This window comes from Pogona vitticeps, chromosome 3 (assembly GCF_051106095.1).
Source record: "Pogona vitticeps strain Pit_001003342236 chromosome 3, PviZW2.1, whole genome shotgun sequence".
In the NCBI taxonomy this organism is placed as follows: Eukaryota; Metazoa; Chordata; class Lepidosauria; order Squamata; family Agamidae; genus Pogona; species Pogona vitticeps.
Window position 1 is genome coordinate 156,805,473 of NC_135785.1, and position 27,895 is coordinate 156,833,367.

Sequence of the window (27,895 nt, forward strand, 5' to 3'; positions counted from 1 at the left end):
ATTCTTACAACTTCAAACTTACTACTGACTCAGCTTCAGCAGATATCTAGGTTGTACAAATTCATTTAGTTACAAATGAATGAATATTCCCTGCCCCAAGATGAGCCGGGATAGCTGATCTTTAAAAACTGCATGCAGGTTCTCTTTCTAAATGATGGCAAAACTGATTTTAAAATTAACAAAGAGAAAGGCAGAAATATGATCTTGACACTTCTGGAAAGCATATTTTGTGAGACCACACACATACACACATACACACACCTCTGTACACGTTTGCACATTTTATCTTATTTCAGTAAATGAAACCAAAAAAGTCAACTGAGCCTTGATTTCCATTATTCTAAACAAGTTTGCTCCTTTTGCCTGAGGTGGGCATTCTCAGTTGGGCAGATTTGTCAGCACTCAAGGAGGTGGGGCCAAATTCGTCATTCTCCATATTTAATAATACTAATAATAACTTTAAATCTAATGCAGTGGTCATGTACTATAAGGATAACTACAATGGGTTTTTTTGTTAATTTAAAAATGAGTTTAAAGGGTTTGGGGGGGGGGTTGGGAAAAAACTGAAACAAAATCTTGTGGCCAAAAATGAAATGAAATATGACTTCCCCCACCCTAAGGAGACTGGGGACTTTTCGAGTGGGGAAAAAGTCATACTTGAGAGGTTTGAATGGGCACAAAAGTGGTGATGGGGGCTATATTGCCTCCCCCTGCTTTTGCTCAGCACAAGTAGAGTCAGAAGGCACTGAATGTGGGATTGCAGGCTGAAAAAGGAACACTCCCAAGCCATGTTCTATTCCTAACAGGCCCTGATGAGATTGGCTTTAGGGTTATTTACCTCCAACTTTGCAAAGCTTCTGCCATTTGCCTTCTGCTGTTAAAAGAGAAAGCTGCCCCAGTGTTTCCTGGGAGTTGTAGTTCTTTGGGAAGCACCCTGTAGGGAGCCTAATGGGCAGTGAGACTACGGTTCAGAATTTCTGTGGTCTGAATCTTCTGAGGGTGAAGGTTATATTGGTCTCCCAAACACTGAAAAGAACAAATAAAAAGCAATTCAACCAATTAATCCCATACCAATTAACACAGTATACCAAGCAGAGAACAATCCATAGGGATAAACACTCATAAAAGAGAGTCTAACTCTGACATCGATACATCAGCAATAACAACTCCATCAAGGGATGCAAAAGATAAAGTCACTTAAAAGTTTTACAAGGCTGGAAGGATTTTTAAAAACCTGCCTGATTCTAAAAATGGATCAATGTTGATGGTAGGTGAGCCATACTGGGACAGAGCTGGAGCATGCCAGAAGTGGGGGAGTCGTCCCAGATAGGGCCTGTCTCACATTGTTATGTGCCATCAAGTCGCTCCCAACTTATGGCAACCCTATGAATAGGTGATCTCCAAAATGCCCTGTCTTCAATAGCCTGCTCAGCTGCTGCAAACTCAAGCCCATGGGTTCATTTAGGGAGACAAGCCATCTCATATTTAGTCTCCCTCTTTTCCTGCCGCCTTCCTTTTCCCCCAGCATTATTGTCTCTTTTCCAGAGAATCTCTCCTCCTCATGATGTGCCCAAAGTAGGGCAGCCTTAGTTTCAACTAATAATTCAGGCTTGTTGAAAGGTCCCACTTGATCATCTCTCTTGAAGTCCAGGATATATAGAAAGCTCTTCTCTAGCACTACCTTTCAATCAAATCATTTATCCCCTGTCAACTTTCTTAACTGCCCAGCTTTCACACTCACCCATGGTGATCGGAAACTGCAAGAATGTGGATGACCTTGATCTTATTCTCAGGCAACACATCCTTACGCTTGATTATCTTTTCTAGTTCCTTCATTGCTGACCTTCCTAGTCTTCTTCTGATTACTTGGCTGCAGTCTCTACCTGGATTCATGATTGAACCAAGATACACAAAATCTTTAACTATTTCAAATTCCTCATTGTCGACATTAAAGTTGAGTGGATCTTCTGTAAGCATGATTTGTGTCTTCTTCACATTCAACTGCAGTCCTGATTTGGCACAGTCTTCTTTTACTTTCCCAGTTGTTGCTGCTTTCTACCAGTAAGATGGTGTCATTTACATATCTTAAAGTACTGATGTTTCTTCCACCAATTTTCACTCTTCCTTCATCTAAATCCAGTCTGGCTTTCCATAGAATATGTTCTACGAACAGATTGATAAGGCAATAAAATGCCCCCTTGTCTGACCCTTTTGCCTATAGAAAACCATTCTGTCTCTCTCTCCTAACTGTAGCTTTCTTCCCACAATACAAGTTATGCATCAAGAAAATACAGTACTAAGGCATACCCATTTCTTTCAGAACAACCCCTAGGTTCTTACGTTCCACCCAATCAAAGGGTTTATGGTAGACCATAAAGAATAGCCTTATCTTCTGAAGCTGGTGCACTCCAGTAGCCAGCAGATATTCATAATGTGATAATGAATGACTCTTCATTTTCAAAATCTCTCACATCATCTGCAAAGTTTCTAGTTTGTAGCACAAATCTTGCTATCTTATTCCACTCAAATGGTTTCATGCCTGTACCTAGATTTATTTCTCTGATGTTCTTGCCAGTCTAGTGGCTAACCATAATAAGTGACTGTGATTCCTACCCCATCATCCTTCAGCAAAGGAATGTTGCATGCAACATTTCTGATTTTCAGTTGTTGGAATTGGAACAAGCAAACAAGCAAAAAACAGTTGGCAGATTATCAAGGTTACAGCTTGAGAGCAGTGCCAGAGAAGGAGAAAGTGTCAGCATGGTAATCCATACTGGTCGAGACAGGCAAACACTTAGATCTGATATAAGGCAGCATTTGAGATTCCTCTGCATCTAAAATAATCTATTATATCAAATGTTTCTATTTGTATAATGGTATAGTCAGTCTCCACTCCACTTTTAAAGCTCACTGCAGCCATTCGTGTATGCCTTTTAGACATGCTATTACCACTTGGTTTCATCTTTCTATCCACACAGAGGAACCACAGGGCTGTGAGTTGTATTTACCATGAAATCACACACTGAGCAAATATAAGATTGATTCTAAAAATGTGGGAGGCATCAGTACTGAGCATATGTTGTCCTTGGTAAGATTCCCTTTTATGTATTAATAAAAAGGCATGTATACCTTCTGTAAGCTTCTGCATTATGACCCCACATTATGCCCACATGATCCTAGTTCTTTTTATATTTTGCTTTTCTAGTAAGGCAATTATTTGTTTTGACCCAGTTATGACTTAGTAGCTTTAGTGCTGAATCCAGTTGAGTGACTTTTATTACATCTTCTCCTGCCTGAAGTAAAGAAATGAGCATGCTGGCATGCCTCAAATACTCACTAAAATGTTAAATGAGACGAAAATGTTAGCAACATTATCTAATGGTTGTATGTAATTATAGGAGATGCTGATCAATTTTTTAGCCTTTGGAATATTCCTCATGCTGTAGGTTCACTGGGTCTTACAATCATCAGCTTACACAATGTCTACTCTGACAAGCTGAGCACAACCCACAATCCAGTATAGTTCCTTAACAACTTCTCTGTTTATAGCTTCAGCTAGTTGGTACAAACACATTTATCCAGTCTGTCCATGTCACAATTCCTAGCCAGGGAGCTACCTGTGGTTTGATGTAGACACAAAATTAGGGTGAGGCACTACCCTTATTCCAGTTCACCACCTGCTACTGCTTTTTATGGTTTCAGATTAAAAATACATGCAACTTCTCATATTCTTAAAGTGAGAGGATGAGAGCTTTATTCCATCAGCAAAAGCATTGTCCAATTTGTTTTGGTACTGGAAAACAAACAAATCTCTCTTGTTTTGCATTAAAACCCTTGTAGTTCATGCAAAAGCACTGGCCAATAACCGGTTGGGGATTTACACTCATTGCAAATAACACTATGCAAGCAGTGATGCTGTTTCCAAAATGGCTGTTGTGCAACTGGCTGCACACCCAGTTGCATGACCAGTTGCATTAACAGAAGTTTTGCAAAATAGTAGGTACAACCTGTTGCATCTTTATGTGTATAGAAATCTCCAAAGGATATGGACCAAAAGGTTTTGCACCTTTCTGTGCAAGGTGTTGTTGTTGTTGTTTGTTGTTGTTGTTGTTGTTTTGCACAGTAGTTTTGTGTGTAAAACCTGCTTCCACGAATTTTTTACAACAGGATCCCAAACTCCAAAATATGCACAAAAGTCATAATTACACCTAGCAATGAGAATATTTTTAATAGAAAACTTTTTAAAGGAAATGTTTAATTTATGACATCAAAATAAGCTATTACTTCAGTACCAAAGCCACTTTTAGATGCTAAGCTGTACACAACCGTTTGGTTGTCATAGCAGTATCCTTCCAATAGCAGAGGTAATGTCCTGCTTTTTTCCCCTTATCACACACAAAAAAGTGGTGACTTTTGCAAAATTGATCTATGCAAATCTTGTGGACTTCCATTTCCATCGAGCCATGAGCCACTATCATCTTGAGAGCCATACTGAATGAATTAACTCCTTTCTTTCTTTCTTTCTTTCTTTCTTTCTTTCTTTCTTTCTTTCTTTCTTTCTTTCTTTCTTTCTTTCTTTCTTTCTTTCTTTCTTTCTTTCTTTCTTTCTTTCTTTCTTTCTTTCTTTTTCTTTCTTTCTTTCTTTCTTTCTTTCTTTCTTTCTTTCGACCAAATCCATTGCAGTTGTACAATAGCATTACATTATTCATATAATTTTAAACAATTTACAGAAGAGATTTTCTCTGCTCCAAATTTAATATTTCATTTAAATTTGAAAGACCAAATTTAGATGATTAGTCTTGTCATCTGAAATTGACTATTATTATTCCTTCCATTTAACATGGAGGAACACTACTTTCCTGTTTTGGGAAGTGAAGACAGGAATTAGTATCAATAAGAATCAAGAATATGGAATGTCTGCTTATCAGGAGGCAATAGCACTGCAACATTTTGTGGATGTATTAAGAGAGTTTATGTGCAAAAGAGTTTTTTCCATCATCTCCTACACTCCAGATCATCCATTCTCAATGCGGGCCATTTGGCTCCCTGACACATTTGAAGAGGCCACAGACAGGAAACAATTATTCTCTCACCATCTTATAAGGTTTGTTCTGTGACTTGAACCATCCTGATTTGGCCTTATTGTGTTTATAGTCATGGCCAAAACAAGGTTGAGAATGGCTGCTCTCGATGACCAAAAAACAAAGCTAGTTCCAAGGCAGAATGAAAAAATGGATACACAGGAGTTGGCTTAGTTCTCAGTGGTTCTCACTGAATTAATCTAGGCACTTTCATCTGTGATTCGGATCCAATAACGAAAGAGCAGAACTTTCTTCACATTTTTATGGGACAACTTAGCTCTCACTACAAACCTTTCCTTGAGTTAGTGACTTTTTTATACACAAATAAACAGCAGCCGTTTGTCGCTACAGGGAAAAGTAAACCTAACCACCATGCTTGTTAACATGGAAGCCCTAGTTCACCACCACCAATAAATGACAATGCTTTTTTCACTACACTCTGTCATGGATAGCTTCATGGATCCCTAAGATTTGCAACCGGATCCTACCATTGACTCAGAGATCAGATTCAGAGACTGAGACCATAGCCCTACTTGAGTATTTTAAAAAGGGATTAATCTGAAAGTAAGCAGAGAGAGAATTCTAGCCCCAATCCATCTGTCCTTGTTTCCACTGAAAGGGCCCTCTGAATAGGACACAGTCTGTTACCGTGAAAGTTCTCCACAGAATTAAGAACCTCCAGATCCTCTGAGACTCCATTTTGTAGCATAAACTTTCCTTTTCCATTCCTCTCTCCATAGCAGCAGAGATGGGCAGTGGGGTCACACTTTTATATTAGGGCTTTTTTCCGAATGTCTTAATAGCATTAATGGAAGTATGTTGCCTTATATCAGACCCAAGTGTCAGCTTTGCCCTTGAAATATTTACCTAATTAAGGTTCCTAGTTGGGAAATCTCTTACCTGTTCCTCGGGCCATGCTTGTTTTGGAAGAGCAGAGATAAGAGAAAAGTTCTTTAAGCAGACCTGACCCCATCCCTTTCCTTGTCAAAGCCAACGACAGAGATGAATAAAAGAGAAGTAGGTCAGTTGATTTGTGAAAATGATGGGAAGCTTATTTTTTCCTTCCATCAGTTTAATAGCCAAGTGAATAGACAGGTTTGTGAGCAAACTATAAATTGTGTAGAACACACCAAACACAAAAACCATAATATAATGGCTAGTTATATTAAACAACATTCAAAAGTCCCATTATTTTCTTTTTTGTCATTAATATTAACAATGAAGAAATTGAAATAGCTAGATATTTTGTATACCCTGATTGAACCATCAATCCAAATGGAGAGTGCGACTAAGACATTCAAAGACTGGGACTTGGAAGGACAAGAAGGAAGGAACTAGAAAAGATAATCAAGTGGAAGGACGTATCAGCGGAGACCATAACCAAGATCATCCACTCTCTTGTATTTCCAATCACCATGTATGGGTGTAAAACCTGAGAGTGGGGATTATTTATTTGAAATGTGCTAGAGAAGAGCTTTGCAGATACCCTGGACAAACAAGGGATGATCAAATCAATTCTGAACTATCTCTGGAGGGAATAATGTTGAAAATAAGGCTTCCTTACTTTGGACACATCATGAGAAGGCATGACTCTTTGGAAAAAAGAGAATAATGCTGGGAAAGGTGGAAGGCAGCAGGAAAAGAGAAAAACCTAGTCAGAGACTACTTGGTGGCACATAACAACAATGGCAGTGCAACAATAATAAAGGACTCAAGAAGGTAGTAGAATATAATAGCTAAAAGGAGAATTATATTTAGAGGATCACAACATTTCCAGAAGAATTATACATCTTCATTAAAAACAAACACAAAACTATTTCACAAAGGGAAGAGAGAAAAGCCTTTTATCTGAGAATTTCATAATGAGACCACCAACAATTACCAGTATTATTCTCCTTTCTTTCCTTCCTGGTTTCCAGCACCATTCTAACTTCTCAAGCAAAACATTTTTGCAAGTGAGATGTTGCTTTAAAAAGTTAAGAACAGCAAAAAAGAGGAAAAGTCACAGGAGATCTGTATGGAAATGAAAGGAATGCAAGCTCAGCTCTTAGAGGTACTCTTTATTCTTGGTGAATAATGATGTGTTGAAAGGAGGATGTATGAAGAAAACTGTGAGGAAAATATTGAGAAGAGAGCCAATGCCAGAAGCTTATTAAGATGGATTAACAAGTCATGATGTTTGAAATGTCAGCCGTAGCTGTCAACAGAAAGAAATTAACAAGATTGGAACCCCTAATGCTAAAAGCCATCTTCATGTTTAGCAAATTTCACAATTCCAAATGCAAAGTTCTTTTGAAGCTGCAAAAAAAGAAAGTATCATCCAAGCTTAGAACAGGGGTCACCGCAGAAATATCAGTTAGATTTGAATGTGTCAAATCACAAGGTACTGGGTATAGGGGAATTTTCTGCACATAGTATAGAAGCAAACTCAGAAATGTGGCTAAAGGTACGCTCGAGAAAGAACTACCACAAAAAGCAGAACACTGATAAATAGGATTATATGATATATTTGTATTTTACCTTATTCCAACATTACATTAGTCAGTGTCCATTTCTTTAAGAAAGGAAAACCCCATAGATCATTGCTACACAAAATTACAGCAAAGATATTGTGTTGCAGAGCAAATCAAATTCTATAAAGCAGTGGTTCTCAACCTTGGGCCCCCAATAATTCTTGAACTAAAACTCCCAGAAGCCTTCACCACAAGCTATGCTGGTAAGGATTTCTGGGAGTTATAGTTCAAGACATCTGGGGGACCTAAGGATGGGAACCACTGCTATAAGGCAATTTTAAAAAGCGGGGAAACCCAAAGGAGAAAAAATAAATTATACTGTGTTTCAGATCACAAACAAATTGGACACAAATATAAAAGATAGTCCATCTTGCTCTGTGCCAAAGTCTGGACAAAGGATTTTCAAATTTTGATTTTTTTAAAAAGTAAAACTGTTTTACCCCATACAGAAATAGGAGAGCCTAAATATCTTCAGATTTAAAATAGTTCATATAAATTAAAAACAAAAACAAAAATCACAAACCTATCTTGCTTATCTTGAAAGAGAATGGTTTCCCTCCCTTTTTTTAAATTTGGAAAGAATCCAGGATGCAAGGGCTGAAATACTGATTCTCACAAAAGGTCTTTCAAATGGGGAAAAAGCCACTTTGTTACATGAACATGTGTGGTACATACTTGCCAGCAGCAGTTTCACAGAATGAAACATTGTATACATTCATAGGTGGGAGGAGGAGGAAATTATTTCAGTAAACATTATCTCAGGATTTCTGAGATCACCCTCCTCACTTATGTTTTTAAAGGGAAAATCAGCTCCAGGTCTGGGGCATTTTGAACTTTTGAACCTAAATCAGGACTCAAATTATTCCCCTCCCCCATTCCTGGCCAAACAGACACTCATGCTTTGAAAGGGATTCTGGTTATGGTTCTAAAAATTATTACTATTTTAAAAAGAGGACAAATACATAAAAATAATAAATACATAGTCTAAATTGTTGGGTTATATGCCATTCAGTCTTATAATCATAAATCAATCAATGCATCTAAAAATTAATATGTGGTTGCATTTCATTAACTTTCACAAAAGGGAGGGTAAAAGGTGGTGGATTATGCAGATAAGATGTTCTGAAAGAGAAAATTATGCATATTTTATCAAAGTGAATCAATTTCATTAGCATGCACATACAGGGAAAAAATAAAATAAAGAGCAAGTCTAAATGCATTGTTTTGATTCCTGGATTTCAGCATGGCTATATTTCATTTGATTCCTTCTGATAACATGTGGTGTAAATTGAAAGCAGAGGGTATTTTAATATGCAGATTTCAATAGTAAATAAATCTTTTCCAAAGCACTTATGTTAACACGTGCATGAGTATGAAAAAAAGATAATCCAGCAAAATAATTTTAGACAATTTAATGAAAAGGATGAGTGCTGATGAATGTCTGTAGTACAGCCTGCTGTAAATTAAGTGCCAATTTATTCTGTACATTTGTTTAAAGATTAGTATAATGGATTTTCAACACACACACAAAAATACAGCTGCAACTCTCTCATACATACCTATATGTAAGCCCTTTTGAACTCAGTGGCTCTTACTTCTGAATAGACATACACAACATTGCACTGTGATACTAACATGAAACATGTGCTTCATGCATTCTTGTTTTCATTAGGAGTGCCCAAAAACTTTCTATATGTTGTTGTTACATTACATTTTTTCCTTGGCTTCCTAATGCCTTTGCATATACATATGAAGTATATGAAGTGTTTCATATACTGTATATTGCTTTTCTGAAACCTGTGCATAGTTTCATTTTCTTTCTTTTTACGTTCAAAGAAAGAAACAGTTTTGCAAACTGCTGTACAATATAATAGCAGATTGGTATATGCATGTTGATACTATACACATGCCAGAAGCTGCATTATTAATTCTAGAAGAAGCATTTCCTCTGATTTTAGGGTAGGGGTGAGAGCATCTCCCAATTTTAATCTCCTCTGGATTTCCATTTTTTAAAACAATTTTTTCCATCCTGAATCTGCACTTCATGAATTTCAGTGAATTCGAAGAACAAATTGAAAGGACATTCTCCCCATTTACATGATCTGTATTTATGAAATTATTTTCCATTGAACCAGACAAATTCATGACGGGATGCCAGAGAACAAATTTTTGTATCTGCGTTTTGTATCTTTAAAGAAGCTGCTACTTTTAACTGAGTGCTTAGGTGGATGAATAAACAGGGAATGGACCAATCTGTCAGTTTCAGCTTCTCCCACATGGAATTTTTTCCCCCTTATATTTGGTCCATTATGTTGGTAGATGGGTAGGAACACAGAGAGAAAGAGAGTGCAGGAGAGAGCAGAAGGTAGTTAAAAAAGTATACCTCCTTACTTTGGTTTAGGTCCCACCTATTGCTTGCAAATGACCACAGACAGATTATTCCTAAGGAAGTCAACAGAAAAATCTTCTTCCTCTGCTTTCAAAATTTAAGGAAATGACACTGACTCTCAAAAAGGGAAACAAAGAAAAGACTGATTTTGAAAAAGATAAGGTAGAAAACTCTATGTTATTATCTTTAGAGTTAGCATTTGCAATATTTTAGGATAGTTTTTAAATTACTACTCACTTTAATAGTCATATATTTGTTTGTTTTTCTTTAATGTGGTAATTTATTGTGTTTTTATTAGCACACATTGTTGACCCGTTTGTAAGTTGCTTTAGGTCCTTATACTGTGGAGAAGGCAGTAAACAAGCAAGCACTACCACTCAGAATCAACATGAAGATAAGTAGACTGAAATTAGGCATTACTGCATAGACCTAACCTTCAAGAAACACAGTGGCCTCATATTCCATATGTCTGTCTTTCTTTCCCATGATACAACAAATATGACATGGTAGCCTATTCAGGTGTTAAGCCTGAATGAGAGTAGGTCTTAAATGTGTGATCGTGACATGTGGAGAGAGATAAATCCCATATAGTAGTCAAGGCAGACCATTGTGTGTTCACTATCAAGGCTTGCAAAAGCCCATGTAAGCACATGTGCTTGCCTTTGTATTATGAGGAGTTCTAACAAGGCATGTGTCCAGATTATGGGAAGACTCCTTATGTTGAAGGTGTTTACAAGCTGTACATCTTTGTGGTGAGCATAGTAAGGTCCTCATGGCTTTCTGGTGCAATGGGAAGATGGGAGATCAGAGTTCTGCAGGAATCTTGTCTGGCAACATAAGTGCAGCTCTCATTTGCACCTTAATGCCAGAGAATGGTTTGTCACTTGGATAGCCCCATGTCCTCTTTTTGGGAAGACAATCCTCCACTTGAAGAGGAGAGGCCCTCTGTGTGAATGGCTCTCCCATCCAAGACTGGTTTAAAGATAAAGAGCCATAAAGAGGGACACCAAGGACTTAAAATTGCTCTTCACCCCTTGGGACTTGCACAGCAGCAAAGTAGGCGCAAAAATCAGATTGCCACAGTCCTCTCCATTCCAGTGTGGCATGCTAGAATTCTGTTCAAACTGTAAAAATCATGTCTAATTTTGCATCTGTACCTATAAATCAGTGTATACCATTTTATGCAAATTAGTGTGCTCTTTTTTTTTATTCTTTGTAGGTGACTATCCTATTCATACAAATGCAAGAATAGGAAATACCTACAGTATTCATGTCACCGGCTATTGCTTTCAGAATGAGGAAAGTCAAAGTGCACACAATTTGCATTACTACATGTGCCAGAAGAGGGGATATGGGCTCCCCTAAGCTTAGGAATATTCTTTTTTTTTATCCTAGAACTCCCATAACCTCCCAGGGCACTGAATGTATTAAAGGACTATTTTCCTCAATAAATTTAATTAACCGGCAAGACAGTCAATAAATAGAATTCTGGTAACTAGATGCTATATGCCTCATTTTAGCTTCTGCTTTGCTTTTCAGTTTCCTCTCAGGGGTTCTGGGAATTGTAGTTTAAGAAAAATGAACTTTTCTAATGGTTGTTACTGTCTACGGTGGCATGTGTTACAACACTAGGTCCAAACCTCAACAAAATCAGTGGATTGAACCAATACAACTTGTCATCAATGCAGGTCAGGTCTCCTGTTTCTATACTAAAACATTCTGTATTTCCTCTCTCGACTTCTGCGTGCTCAACTATACATTTCTGGCACTCCAGCTGTTGGTAATCTTTTGCTGGTTTTACTTCTCCTCATAAATATGAATGGCTTGACTGCACAAAGGGCCAGCTTCTTCTCTTGCCTGCTGTTGTAGTTACTCCATATCAGTACAAAACGAAAGTCAATTGCAATTCATAGCACAGTTATTTTGGTTGTATGGAGGAAGTAAGAGTAGGAGAACCTGCTAACACATTTTCTGTCTGTTATAATAATATTTGCAGAATCACGGTATTTATACTGATGTGAACAGACAAATGTGACACATTTGTAATGTACTGAGTGTATTAATGGCCTATTCTCCTAAATAAAATCTAGTTAACTGGAAACATAGGCAATAAATAGAATTCCAGTAATTGGATGCTAATATTCTCACCATTTCAGCTTTCTCTTTGTTTTTTTCAGCTTCCAGTCTCCACACTTGAACAATTGCAAGTTCTCCCATGCTAATGACTTGCTTCTCAGTATGAATAAAGCATCCATAGAGTCAATGACTTAAATAAGCCCAGTCTTTACTGAAACAAATCCTTCCAGCAGCATAAATGTAATTTAATTTTATACCATCTTACTGAGTGTAAATGCTATTCTAACGTTATTTGAGGGATTAAAATAAGGTGACTTGTTATTAAACTATACCTAAAATTAATGCTCTAGGAAGACCAAAGGCAAACAGGATTATTCTGTTTCTCCATTTAATATTAAATTAGCAGAGATATTAAAGGAGGTCCTTTCATATAAATTCATCCAGGAAGATTTTTAAAGTGGTTGCTGGAGTCTTGTTAGAAATTGCAGTGCTGAGTTAGATGAAGGCTCCATCCGTCACCACAAGCATTTCACTGGAATGCCACTTTGTGCGTACAATAGAGAAGTCATACCCTGTTGCTTGCTGGAAGCCAGAGATACACTGCTTCACACCACTGAAGCTCTATTAGGTCTGTTACAACTGATGTCCATTAAGATTTAAGATGCTTAAACAGAAAAAAAATAACAATAATCTAAGGTAGCAAGCACCGCTCTGAGTTGTCTCAATTTCATTTTAATAATGCATAATGAAAAATTTTTCATTGTTCTCTGTTGCATGTCTCTCTAGTCAACCTCATTAAGTGACTGAAGTTTTACTGTTCTCTTGGGGGAGGAGGATGTCCCCATTTGTCCCCATCACAGTCATGCACCCATAACTTGTGCCCATCCCAGTGATAGAGAACTACTAGACCCAAAAACCAATGCATCTCAAGAAGGTCCCGCCATTCTGCCTGCGAGGTCTTTCTGTTCCTACCTCCCATCAGCCGTGGGCGCTGAGAGATTCCTTGACATCTGCGGGAAGCAACTGCACAGAACCGAACCTTGTAGAATGGGAAGCTGTTACAGTGGTGCTTGCTCCTCTTTAGATGTATGCATCTAGGACTGAGTTGTGCATTGCATACCTGAAACATTTGTAGCCATTCCAGCTATTTCTCTCCATTAGAAATACAGCTATTTCTCTCCATTAGAAAATTATTTTCTCCTTTTTCATATCATGCATACTCAAAGGAATGAGGATGGAAGGGCTACCTAAAAGATGCTTTTCAGGGACTTCGAAGGATGCAAAAGTTTCTGCTTTTAGGAGCAGATGGAACGATGTGCACAAAAATGTGCCTTCAGCAACCCAGTTTGCAGATGGATAGATGCGTGCTACACAATAGATCTCTTCTTGTCTATTTGAGAGTTCTAAATGAGATTATTTTTTCTCCCAAATTGCCCATTTCTAAAACATACTGAACTAAAAGTCTAAGTGGTGGCGCCTGTCTTGCAAGAAAGCCCTGAATATTGTATTCACTTGGGCATAATATCATGTAGATATTTCCATAATAGCTAATATCTTCAGTATTTTGTGGAAGTTGCCAAAAATGCAAATCTTTCTTACATTTGGAGATACGAATTACAATACTTGTGATTTAAAAACTAAATATTGCAAGATATTTATGCCACTGCTGTTTCCTTTTCCAAGTTATTTCTACGTTAATCATGACTGCATTACACTACTACCAACATTTTGGGGTTTTAACAACACTTTAAACAACAGTTATGGGGACGCCATAAGCTGTGCTTCATAAATTAGGTGGGGAAAGCTTTGTGCTTTGACTTAATAGCATAGGCAGCAGAGGGAAATGTGACATATTTAAGATAATAGAAGGAAGTTCATTTCTGTACTTAGTACCTAACCAGACTCTCTAACTTTGGTGTGAGTCTTTTCACAAGACTTGCTTTTTGTCACCTTAACTCAATACGAATGGTACACTGAAAAAAAAAAAAACAGAGTTCAGCTTAGTGACCCTCTTCAGTTTACCATTCCTGGAAGCTGACCAGTTTGCCCACTCATAGGTTCAACCATACTCCAATTTTCTGTGTGTGTTTGTCCCATGCCAACTGTTGTGGGAAAGGGGTGAGAGCCTGGATGGGAGGGATGTTTGATATGGCTCCATAGAATGGGTAGATGCAAAAACAATTATATCTACCAGAGCTTTTTGAAAAGGAGTAAAGATGACTGGTAATGGGTACAGCTTAGCCTTTGTCTTGTCATTCCCAGTCCCCTGTCTTTGGCAGGTGTCACAGCTCTGACAATATAGCTTGACCTGCTTCCACATCCCGGGCCAATAGAAGTTTTGAGCAATCCTTTGCTTAGTATGTGAGATCCCTAAAGGGGCTGAAAATATGTCTTTATGCGCTTTTTCTAAGATCCTCTCTATATCTGAAAGGTACTACCAGCTGTCTGAGAACGGTTTCACCTCCCCTTATATTATTCACTAGCACTTCTCTATATAATAGGTCTTCCTTTACATAAGGGTAAACTATAATGTTCCCCCCATGAAACAAACTTTTCATACGGGGGAAGTATGTGATGAGCGCCCTATGTCACTCCTGTCACTCATATTCAAGATCTCATTTGCATGAGCCTATGAGAAGAGTGGATGGGCGGAGTCAGGGGATATAAACAGGTGGCAGAGAGGAGATAGAATTTGCAGAGAAAGAGAGATAGAGAATTTGCAGAGAGAGAGAGAGAGAGGAAGATAGTGAGAACATATACTAATAGTGATAAGCTGGTCAAGATTAATAAATAGAGGAGGTGGTGATTGAGTACCGTATTTTTCGCACCATAAGACACACTTTTTTCCCACAAAACGGGGGGGGGTGGAAAGTCTGTGCGTCTTATGGAGCGAAGAAAACAGATTATATTTTCCTGTTTTCTTCTCCTAAAAAATTGGTGCGTCTTATGGAAAGGTGCGTCTTATGGAGCGAAAAATACGGTATGTGGGAAGATATATGATATTTTAATGATTTGATTGTATGCACTGAATAAAGAACATATGTGATTCTGATTTAATTTAATTTAATACACTTCAATAAATAAGTTCTGTTGGCAGTAACCAGACAAGAGTCTGACTGAAGTTCTTTATATATTATGGATAAAGGAAATCCACTGGGGGCAGTGAGGAAAAGAGGGAACGTCACAATTGGTATCTGCTGGTGGGATGACATAGCGTGAGCCCTTTGTTCGAGGAAACAAGCAGGGACCACGTGGTAAATGTCACACTTACCTACCACTTTCTTGCTGGATCGAGTCTCTAGACCACCAGCAGTGCATAGCATAAGCCCCTTTGAACAAGTCTGACCTAAAAAGAACACTTTGTACTTACTTAGAACTTAAGCAAGCAAGTACAGGCACCTGGGCTTTGTGATTCCTTAGAACTCACAACAGCTCAGTGAGGTAGGACTCTTAAATGTTAGCAAACATGTGGCCCTCTTCACTACTGGTATTACCCAGATCTTACTGTTCAAGAGACCAGTCCTCTATAAGGATTTTTAAGATTAAATTTTTATTAAAAAATAAAGATTCATAGAAAATCAGTTTATGTTGCCAAAGCATAGCACTCAAGAACATATTCAAAGATTATTGCAGTTACATGAAATAACTATTTCCCAGCTAAAATAACAAACTTGTAAAAGCTAACCTAGGGTGGGTTATAGAAGGCTAGCCCCCCTCTTTCTTTCTTCTTCAAGCTACATGCTTATACCATCATCAGGACAAAATCCATCATCAGTCTCAATCCATCATCAGTAAGAGAATAATGGCATAATGGAACCTGTTCACATAACACATTCTCCATTTTCTACTTTCCCAAACTCCTCCTTTCTTCTTGCCACATTCTGGCTGTTAACCAATTACTGTTTAGAGGTAGTACCATCTCTCTCCAACCATCATTCCCATGAGAGTCCAGGTGTTGTTATCTCTTCTCCAATTAGCTTGGAATGTTGAGTCTCCACAGGCTTCTTGGTTTGGCCTTCATGATATCTTGTTCCTGGCTGCAACTGACTGCAGAAAAAAAGTTCTCATGGTGCTTAAGAAAAACACATTCAAAAGTCCTCCAAATCATCTCTACACAGAACCGTTCTGACTCCATTATATATTTCTCTTGACTACATATCCCATCAACATGACACGCTTCTAACCAGATATCCCATGATCATGACAAGGGCAATGTTCTGAGGCAGCATCTACAGGCCATAAATTATTGGAAGATGGGTGCTGATGTTAAACAAGGGATTATTAAAACTCCACTATTTGAACTGCTGATCTGTTCCATGTCCAGTTTAATGATAAAAAAACATAAGAGGGCAGCTTAGGAGCCAAACTACTCATCAAGCACAAGCATCTGGAAAACAAAGCAAGGACCCAGATCACCTGGCAGTATTCCCCATTCCCCATTCTCTGCCTTCCCAAAACAGAAATATTAGAGCTTCTGGACAGCTCCATGATTTAGGTTTCTGGCCAGAGTTTGGGAGTTTGGTTCTCTAATGTGCTTCCTTGACAGGAGCAGGGTCCCTTCCAGCTCTGCAGTTCTAAGATGATGATGATGATGACTGGGCAAAATCCTATTCATACCAGTATAACACACAGTTAAGAGACAATGGTGGAAATGTTCTGGGCATTACACCCAGCAACAAGGAATTGTGCTACATAATTGTGCAATCTGTCATGTGTCTCCAGCTGGACTGGTTGCATAGTACACACTTCTGCCTTGGCACTAATGCAGTTACCATGAGTGCAACCTTAAATTGTGTGTATGTAATAGCAAAACAGGATTTAGCCATTGTGTTTCATATTTTTACAGTCACATATGTATGCATAACTTAGACTATGCACAGTTACTCAGATCTCACCCACCCCTTTTTCCATATGTATAAGAGTATACTCTACATTTTTATTCATGTTTGAAGTATAAAAAAATTAAGTATCATTTCAGTATTAGTGAACAGAAAGGATAGTGACAGTGAAGTTCTCCAGATGTTGCTGGACTATACCTTGAATTGGCCCTAATTACCCCCTGTGCTTAGAACTGGGGCTGATGGGAATTATAGTCAAACAAGAGGGTGTAGTGTTGCCTTTGTGTTAAATCCTATCTAAAACAGAATCAAGTGACAATCAGGGGCTTCTGCCTAGCAACCAGCATATACTACGGTGTAATCTCCATATGTGAGGAAGGGAAATTCGTACAGGCACAGTACTTTGCATGCTTTTTTTCTCTGCTTTTATCCCCCTCCACATGTAAGGGACTCTTATTTGTTATTCCTGGAGGCTCTCCCTGGAGTTTAGAATCTTAAAGAAATGGGTTTTACATTATATGAAGAGCCTCCATGGACAGGGGGAGTGGAAAGTGTCTCCAACAGACAGTTATACTCTACATACTGTGTGTTGTTGTTATGTCCTGTTATGTCAGAACTGACTTCGAGTGACCCTAATAAGCCTTTCAAGGTAAGCAAAGCATTTAAATAATGTTTTTACCAGTTCCATACTCCAGTGGCAGAGCTGGGCAATCGAACCCAGATCTCATGAGTCCTATTCTATCCACTATCCTACATGGGATACATTCCACATACAGCGGGTGACAAAAACAGGGATGGATCAGAGATAGTGTCCTTATGTCTGTTTTCATTCCTTTCATGCAGACACTAAATGTTTTGGAACTCTTTAAAATAATAAGCAGTGTATACAGTATGAGATAAATATGATAAGAAAATAAAAAAAAATAACATTGCAACAGTTCTCTCTTGTCTGTGCATATAGAGCGTGGCAGGCCTTGTTTTGTTTATCTTTAGTCACACTGGAAATAGGAATTAACAGATTACACTTGATTTTAATGGCTCTTAGTCTAAGTCTGACTGTTTCAGGATTCAAACTGGAGGTGTTTTGTTAATTTCAGGAAATCCCCCTTCTTTGAGGTGCAGTGAGAGTGTTTATGTGGAAGAGCAAAAAGAATGCACAGATCACATATTACTCCTCATTTAGGAAACAGATTGTTATCCCCTTGTAAAATTTTATGGAACTGCTACTATTATGTTTCAGCTCTCTTAAAAAGCACTCTTTGATAAATATTTAAATAGCCACTCATTTCATGTGCAGCATAGGTGACAGAAGAGCATATTCAGAGCAGGCAACGTGAATTCAGTAGGCATGGTTCTTGTAAATATAATGGGATGTGAGCACTAGAGTATGGCGCTCAAGCAATTTATTTCCCATGCATATAAATCCAGTACATGGATTGTTCCCATGATGGTCTAGGACAAATCCTTGGTAAGGATGTATTATTAGTCTTGAAGTGCTAGGACAAATATGTATGTGAAAAAAAGGAACGAACCTTCATAGATAAAATATTAATTAGAATGAAATTGCAAATTTGGAGTCCCCCCTCCCTCTCCCATGCCCTGAAGCTGTGTCATCCACTATCCAAACACCTGTTGTTTCATGTCGGTTGGAACTAACTCAAGCCTCATTGATATCAAACTATTTGCACAAAACCAGTATTCAAATGCTTATAATTTCAGCTATCCATGGTACAGTAAATCTTAACCAAGTAAAATTCATTTGTATTCCTTAAAGGTGTGCAGACACATGGGAACTTGGCTCCTTGAAGATTTGTGAACAGACTAGAGTCAATGAGGGGGCAGCCGATTTTAGTGGGTCTGTGCTGGTCCCAGTCTTGAAAATCATGGGCATCTCCATCTCCACCTCCATTAAGAAAATCAAAGGAAAACAAAGCAAATAAAAAAAGTATTGCAAGGCAGTTCCTACTGTGTCTTTTGTTTCCTTTGCCTCCAGTGTACATCACTTCATCTCAAAGCAGGGGAAGATGATGGGGGGGGGGGCAAGCCTTGAGTGTTTTCATGAGCATTCACTTTAAACATATGCAAAGCTTTTGAAACCTTCAAACATACACAGAATCCTATTCATGGTGTATAGAGGGGGATCTCCACTTTCCTTTTGTCCTGTATATGTGTGTTTTCACTTTCCTTCTGTCCTATGTAAAATTCAATTTCAATTTGTTGCAAGTGCCACTTCCGTAACAGGATTGTTTCAAGGTATGTCCCTGTCATGGGTAGCTCCACCATGAAGATCACATGGTTCCAACTGCGTAGGGAAGCTATGACTAGCTGCTTCTGTCTTTGAGAGTACAATCAATGACCAGCCCTGCTTTGCTTTTGCATGATGTGAAATGACCAGAACCCTGTGCCTCAAGAAGGATTGAAAAAAAGGAATGTCAGGGATGGAGCAGTGACAACTGTTTCTCCATCACTGGGCCTGATGTTGAGACCAGTACGGGAGAGTCAATGTGATATGTGTGAATCATTTCTTATACAGTATCTGCCGTAGTTTCATTTTCTGGTGAATGTTGCATCTGCAGAGCAGCTGCCTCCTTTTTAATAAAGCCTGCTTCTCCTGTGGTCAGAGAAATCACAGCTTAAAACTGAGCTTCTAGCTCTCTGTGGGCATTCAAGTGGAGTTGAGGACAAGTGGACATTAACAACTATTACTCATTTATAAAGCACTTGATTTTGTTACTCTTAAGTTCAAATAACTAACTATATCAACACCTGATATTAATTTCCCATTTTGCATTAAAATAAGATTTCTGTGTTTCTGGTCTCTTCATATAAATATTGAAACAGCTGCACCATTTCAAGGTGATACATTATAAATAATATAGCTCTCATATGAAAGAGCTGCCACAGGCAATAGTGAAATCTTTTTCAGCTTGTGTAAATGAAAACTGTAAATACATGACAAAGATGACTTATTTATTTCTCCGCAGTTTCTGGCTAATCATTTGTTTTGAATGAATTATATAGCATTTATCCCTGAAACAAAACAAAAAATTGTTTTATTTCATAGCAACCTGTATAGAAGCACTGACCCTTGGAAACTTCCCTTTAATCATCCCTGAGAGTTTTTGTCTTTAAAATCTATTTGGGTCTTCTATTTAAATTTATGGACAAGCAATTTAATACAGCTCTGAAACTAAAACAAATTGGTGAGAGAATTGCACCGGGGGTGGGGAAATGAAGACAAATAAAGTCTGCAATTATAGAGGATTAGATCAGAATGTATAATTAGAGCTTTTAGTATTGTTCAAAAAGGAAATATGGCAAGGGAAACCAGGATATTAGTCTGAGAGGTCCTGGGCTAGTAAACTAGCCGGAGGAGATGAGGGAAATATTGCCTTGACATTACTTAGGCTCAGATTTCAAGACACAGAGGAGAGAAATTGACAGAACAGCTTTTATTTGTAGTTGTGGTGGCGGGGAGATAAACTTTACAAGTAAAGTAGAGATATATTTTCACCCCCCCCCCCATACTGTACACCTAAGCATCCATATTAATAATGGGGCCGAATATGAAAGACCGGTTTGCCCAAGGTTACCAGGGAGTTTTGTAATTGACTTTAGATGGAAACAAGGTTCTTCCTGACTAATAGCTGGTAATCACCAAATTACATGAAAATACAGCAACTGCTGTGTAATAAATAAGGTAATCTGCCATAGAAAGCTGGGACTTTGAAGCAGAGGGCTGGTGACAACAGCAAGGAAAAGTAGAAGGAAAAAGGAAATATGTCCTCCCTACCAATCCGGAAGCAATTCTTGCTCCCCAGCACCACCCTGCCATCAGATAAGGATTCCCCACAAACAGGGAAGGATTTGCTATCCACAAAAAAGGGAAATAATATGAGAGGGATTTATATTTGAAGCCATCAGAGAACATTTCAAAATGAGAGGAAGATCTTCAAAAGTGGCATGAATCCTTGCACATATGTTTTGAAGTCCACCAATTACACATCAGTCTCAGGTTTAATTACAGTTCAGTACTATCCACAAATAGTTTGCTTGCAAGCTACAGGATAATATGCTAAATGTTTCAAATGATTCTATCATCATCATCATCATTAAAACACACAAACTGTGCAGATAATTGGGAACCTTCTCCAGTCTGTAGAACTTAAGACAGTTTGGGAGCCTAATTATGGATTTATTAAAGCGCTGAGTCAGCAGAGAGAAAAAGGAAGGCTTATTAACTTCTCATTAGTTTCACTCTTATTAATATCTAAGTAAATCATTTCACTTGTACTGTAATAAGCAGAAGAGAATGGAGCTTCATTTTTCTTCACCAATAATTCACGTCTTTTCAGGATAAACTATTCAGCCCACAATCTCACAGTTTATCCACTGGGAACCAATTATTGACTTGTAAAACGGAGCACACCTCCTAATACAGTTTAAATAATTCACTTTCTAAACTCATGAATATTCATCAAACCACAAACTTATGAATAAATATTAATGAATTGTAAAAGACAGCTGTTCTCCATGATGCTTCATCTCCCTAAAAAAAAATACTGTCATTTCATTTGCAATAGTTGTGCAGCAAATGGATGGAGAAAATGGAGAATATGCATTGTGAAAATACAATTCAGTGATGGGAAATCCATTTATAGTTCTACATTCTTTCTTTCTTTCATTCATTCATTCATTCTTTCTTTCTTTCTTTCTTTCTTCATTTATTTATTTATTTATTTATTTATTTATTTATTTATTTATTTATTTATTTATTTATTTATTTATTTATTTATTTATATCCCATTCTTCATAGAATCAGATTGTTTCTTCATAGTGGGCTGGGATTTTGATCATTTCCTAACAGTATATGGTGAATGTAGTGTGTGTCAGTGTTTTTGTCAAAGGAGCTGAACAGTGTTTTTGCAATGTTTTGAAAATGGAACAGAACAAAGCAGCAAACAGGATGGGTCAACCTGAACATGTATGGTGAGACAGCTTACTAAGACAGTATGAAGAGATCCCCTGCCATGTATGGTGTTCTGGTCTCTTTCTGCTCTAGTCATGTGATAACATGTAACCACATAAAGACCTCCTTAAATCTCTACACTGACCTCCTGGATGTTCATATATATATATGAAGGAAGGAAGGAAGGAAGGAAACAAACACAAGAAAACCATATTAAAAGAATCTAAAAGACTTAAAATACTTCAAAACCTTAAATTAAAACAATTTAAAATATTTAAAATCGAGTTACCTTTGACATACAGCTCTATCTCTCCTTTTCTTCATCAGCAGGTGATGCTGTACAGGTGCTTGAATGCTGACTAGTGATGTTAATGGACTGGATGAGGACAAATAAACTGAAACTGAATCCAGATAAGACAGAGATCCTACTGCTAGGAGAATCATCAAATTGGTTAGAAGGATATTTACCTGGGATTACACTCTCTCTGAAGGATCAGGCTCACAGCTTGAGGGTATTCTTGGACCTAGCTCTCTCTATGGAGGCATAAATATCTTCTGGGCCAAGAGTGCTTTTTATCAGTTGGTAGATTGCCAGCTGCTCCCCCAACAACACTACTGTAGTGCTCTCTGCATAGAGCTGCCCTTGAAGTCTACAAAAACTTCAGCAGGTCCAAAATGTGGCTGCCAGACTGATCACAGGTACCAGCAGATATGAGTATATATCTCCAGCCTTGGTGCACCTTCATTGACCCCCTGCTATTTCCCATGCCCAATTCAAGGTGCTGGACATGACCCATGAAGCTCTTAATGGTTTAATACCTCTATACTTGTTGGAATGTTTCTCCAACAAAACAGCTACCCATCCCACCTACTCCTCATGGATAGTGATGTGAAAAACAGTGACAGCAAAGGAGGCCAAAAAAGTTAACAACACCAACAGAGCTTTGTCATGAACAATTCCTCTTTTTTAAAAAAAGAAACCAATTAAAATAGAATTGCATAAAGTTGCCTTTTATTAATGCTTTTAAACACTGATCTGAGGTTCCCAAATCTGTTTTAAATTTATTCGTAAAGGCTTTCACGGCCGGAATCTAATGGTTGTTGTGAAGATGCCAGCCACAGAGACCGGCAAAACGTTAGGAAGAACAACCTTCAGAACATGGCCAAAGAGCCCGAAAAACCCACAACAACCAACTGTTTTACATTGTTTAACTTTATTTAAATGTAGATTTTAGCTGGTGACCATGTTTTATTTTTTTATGTTATTTGTCATATGTTGTATTTTGTACTTTAGCTTTAATATGATTTGTGATGATGTGAACTGCCAGAGTGTGTTTGTACTATAAGGGCAGTATACAAGTTGGAAATAAATAAATAAATAAATAAATAAATAAATAAATAAATAAATAAATAAATAAATAAATAAATAAATGTGGATCAGCACAAAGTCCTCTCATCCATAGTTTTTCCTTTCCACTGCTGAGACTTCAACTTTTTAAAAAACAGGGGAGGGGTCCTTTTACATTAGTTCAGGCATGTGATCACTTGAACCAATGCAGAAAGGAAGGACACTCTCCAGTAAAGCCTGTTTCTTGAGATTTATTTTCTTTATTTCCTGTTTTACATCTTTTTCTTCTGGTTGTTTGTTGTTTGTTGTTTTACATTTTAAGAACACTGCTTCTCTTGGTCATCAAGAAATTTGGGGAAAAAATAAGATGAGGAAATGAGGAAAGGAAGTCTATTGAGGCAGTTCTTTGTAACATTGCCACCATCAGGGTATTAAATAGAACCGCATGCAAGCAGTAATCAAGACTTTTTTTTCCCTGTGGCCTCTAAAATTGAATAGACCCAAATTTCCTTGTGTGACTTCACAGCAAATGAGAGCAAATAAATTCGCACCTCCCTTGTTGTGGAGTCACATGAAAAATGTATTTACTGTGGGCTAGCTGCAAACAGGATTGAACCAGCTTGTAACACATGCTCACTTTTTCCTTTGTTTCAGTCAGGTATCTGGCTGGATTACTCCAAAGTTGTAATGCTGGCTCTGAGTAAATGTGTATGTGTGTATTTTTTTGCGAACAGATAGTGGGCCAATTCTTTCTCATTCTGTCTGTGGGAGAAAAAGCAGGGACCGAAGATATGAGAGGAATCTAGATTTCTCAAACTTGTGAGTCTCATTTTCCAGCTCCACGTTTAATAGCGCAAGATTAAACAGAGTAGCATTCATATTTTCTCTCTTCCCTCCATGCAATGGGAGATACTAAAAGAAGGGTTTTTAAAAGAAACATTGTCTCATACATTTTTGCCAGCCAGCATGTGTGTGAATGTGTATGTGTGTGTTGTTAATGGTGAAGCCTCTCTCTGAAGTAGTTCCTGGCTGCTCTTGTCTTGTGGCTTTTTTAAGATAAACTTAAATTTTTAAGGAAATTGTTCATGGCTCCATTTACCTGATTAGGTGGATAAAAAAGGGCTGGACCTGTGCCACCTGAAATGTGGTGTTGGAGGGGAGGGGAACAGAGCAGAAAAGCACTGCAGTATGACTGGCGTCATGTGGTATGCCAGGAGTCACTGCGGATTTGCTCCATTTTTCATTAGGAGTGTTGTTTTGGCCTTAGAGTGGCCTCTAGTGGTGCCTCATCTCTTCCTGCCTTCAAAACATCGCTCAAATTCCACCTTTTCCACAACACTTTTGGGTACATTGTTACCATAGTTCCATAATGGAAGTACAGTGTGTAAATGTTCTGAACGACATAACAAAGAGTTCCCATGCTTCGCTGTAACTAAAACTGTAACCAACCCTCCGTCTGAACAAAATAAAGATGGAAAATAAAGATGGAAAGAGTATCTAATTATTTTACTTTGTGCAGTGTAGGATTAGTTACCAGTGGTTCATCTGAGGTGGAAAATCTCTAGCGCATGGTGATTCCTAGCCAAACCTGCCCCCTCCACCAGGTTTAAGCTTTCTCTCCTCGTCCTGCTCTGTTTTCCCATCCTCAGGTATATTTTAAATTGTAAGATTGTTCAGGCAGGGGTCCACCTTCTTGCACTCCTGCAAAATGCTGTGCAAAGTGGACTAGTTACCAGATTCTCCTCTTCCTCTAAATTCTTGGGAAATTATAGAAAGTCCTTCTTGGGAACAGAATGATCCATTTGTATATATGATCTCATTTAGAGGAATAGGCTCCTGAATTCTGAAAAGCCTTCCTACATCTTGATGATCACTTAAAACCTTAGAATTGTCCTTGACTATTAAACTTGCTATGCAAGGCTCCTCATGTATCGTGGCTGAAGTTTTCTATTATCAATAAAGTTTTATATTCACATCTTCTATTCCCTGCATGAATCATATCCAGTGATATAGCATTGTACTTTAAAAATGAAATAATAAAAAAGAAGAAGCATGTTACTGTCTGACAGTGCTAACAAGCACTGTGTGGGCGTTCAAAACCTTTTCAGCGTGATTTCACTGACAATTACTCAGGGTTAAAAGGAAGCCTAGCATTTATTTGAGAGGCAACAAAAACAAATTAATAGTCTAAAGTATGGACAATTTTTCTACCCCAGCCCCCTGCAAATGATGATAGACCCTGGGACCATCAAATTAATCCAAATGGTAGTAAATTAAGGGTAGGTCAAAAGAAATATTTCTCCAGAGAACACATAATTAAATACAGTGGTGCCTCCACTTACGACCATAATCTGTTCCACACATGGTTGTAAGTCAAATCACTATTTCCCATAGGAATGCATTGAAACCCCATTAATCTGTTCCAGCCAAAGAAAAACATCACACACACACAAAAAAAATTACTGCAAGACTCATTGGAAACGCAATTAATCCCTTCCAGCTGAAGGGGGGGGGAGAAAAGCAATCAAGTGTGCAAGCACAGAGTGCTGTGCTCTGAAGATGCCGGCCACAGAGACTGGCGAAACGTTAGGAAGAACAACCTTCAGAACATGGCCCAAGAGCCCGAAAAACCCACAACAACCATGTGGAAGACCCACTGCAAATGCACAATAAACAAACGGAGCAGATTGGAAATGCACAGAGAACAGAGGGACAAGGTCAGAAATGCACAGAAAACAAAGGAACAAGTAAGCGAAGCAAGCGGGACCCATCAGAAATGGGGGGAAACCCCAAAAAAGCAACCAAACCCCCAAGACCCATCAGAAATGGGGAGGGAACCCAAAAAACAAACAAACCCCCAAGACCCATCACAGCACAGAAATATAACCCCCTAAAACCATGTTGCAAAAACACCCAGAAGTTTTTAAAAAGCAGAAAACAGCACCTTATCTCCCTGCAAACACATACATGCTCACTCTGAAGCAAAAGGAGGCAGTCCCAAGCCTCTGATAACAACACACACACTCTAACTAACGGGGCGAAAGAGCTACAAAGAAGCAGCCTCCTTTGCCACCTACAGTTAGCAAATTGAATTTCCCATCTTTTTTCCCTGCCTTTTTCTGTTTGTAAGTGGAAGCTGTGGTCGCAAGTAGAAGCAAAATTTTGCATCTGGAGCTGGTTGTAAGTCAACTTGGTCCTAAGCAGGGACGTTCGTAAGTGGAGCCACCACTACATCACAAAATTCACTAGCAGAAGATAAAATGATACCCATGGAACTTGAAGGACAGCACCTGTTCCTGAATGCCAAAAATATTTTTCTTTTAAAAAAAAATAATGAAAGACATTGAATCGTTATAAAAGGGAATTAGAAACATTCATAGAAGATAAGGATATGTACATTATCTTCAGTATGAGGAGAATTATAGGCATGTTCAGGAGATCAGAACAGTGTTCATTTGAAGCAATGAGCAGGAGAAGAGTTCTAGTCCTACCCCATCTCCTCAGTTTTTCCATGTGGAGAAGGACAGGCTGTGCACGAAGCAGGCTGGCCTTCAGTGAAACAGTAGGCAAAAGGTGGTTCTAGAAGTTTCTCCCTGGGCACACTTTGAAAATAACTTTTTTGTTGTTGTTTTCTGTGTTTATTTTGTTTGGTTATTTGTTAGGAATGCCTGGATGGAGCCTCTGTCTCTGCATACCTATTGTCAGGGAACATAAACAGGAAGGTGCTATTGCCCTCTAGGCTTACCATAGAGAGTTGGCGGGTCACTATAGGAAAAGAACACTGGATAAGACAGGGCAAAGCTGGTGGGCACAGCATTGACATCTGTGGGTTCCCTGCCAATGTGCAAAGTATTATGCAAGGGGATTCCCATTATTACAAAAAAAATCACTAATTAGGCATAACAATGAGGATTCCTTTCCATGTAAGTGTGGGGATTGGTGGAGAAACCTGATGGAGGGGGCAGGTTCAGCTAGGAATCACCATGGCTAGAGATTCTCCATCCCAGTTGAGCCACTGGCAGAATCCAGCACAACTTTTTCTTGCAAACTTAGAACTAATCATCATCTAAACGAGGGGTCATAATAATTGTCTAAATCACAAGAAGTCCACATGGCTCTTAGATGGCTGTATTTGCTCCTGCACTCCAAAAACATTTTGCTTTTAAAAATAATTTTAAAAGCGCTCTCACACTCTCTAATTGTCTTTTTTTTAAAGTAAATTTAGGAAGAATGGGAAGGTAGGGCTTCAGGGGTGGTGGTGTTCTAAACATGGCACAATTGATTCCCACACCCCTCAGAGAGAACACAAGGGCTTTTTTTAAAAACGGGGGGTAGGAGGGACTTGAGATCCCATGGGTGCTGGGAGTGTGCAACTGGGACCTCGGGTTTTGCATGCAATCTCTGGGTTGTACTCTGCTCATTCATGATCTAAACCCCTTTTCACCCAAATTGTTTTCTCTACCTCCTCTCATTTCCCCCTTTTCCCATTGAGAATGAGTGAAATTCCCATCCCTCCAACTGTCATGTCATGCTCCTTCCAATTCTCTCTGCCCAGTTGCCTTAACATTTCCTACTAAAAGCAATCTGCTCCCTCCAAAATACAAGCTCAGAGTGTGTTTAATTCCAAAGCCACCCTAATCCTCTAATCGCTGTCAATCACTACCCCTCTCCACTATGCAGC

At 38.5% G+C, this 27,895-nt stretch overlaps 1 long non-coding RNA gene across 1 annotated transcript; it reads left to right on the forward strand.

Moving 5' to 3' along the window:
- Positions 1-113: 113 nt before the first annotated feature.
- LOC144588468 (uncharacterized) lies at positions 114-27,705 on the forward strand. Its single transcript, XR_013544042.1, has 2 exons — positions 114-17,546; positions 18,672-27,705. It is a non-coding gene; the product is annotated as an uncharacterized LOC144588468 (long non-coding RNA).
- The last annotated feature ends 190 nt before the right edge of the window (positions 27,706-27,895 follow it).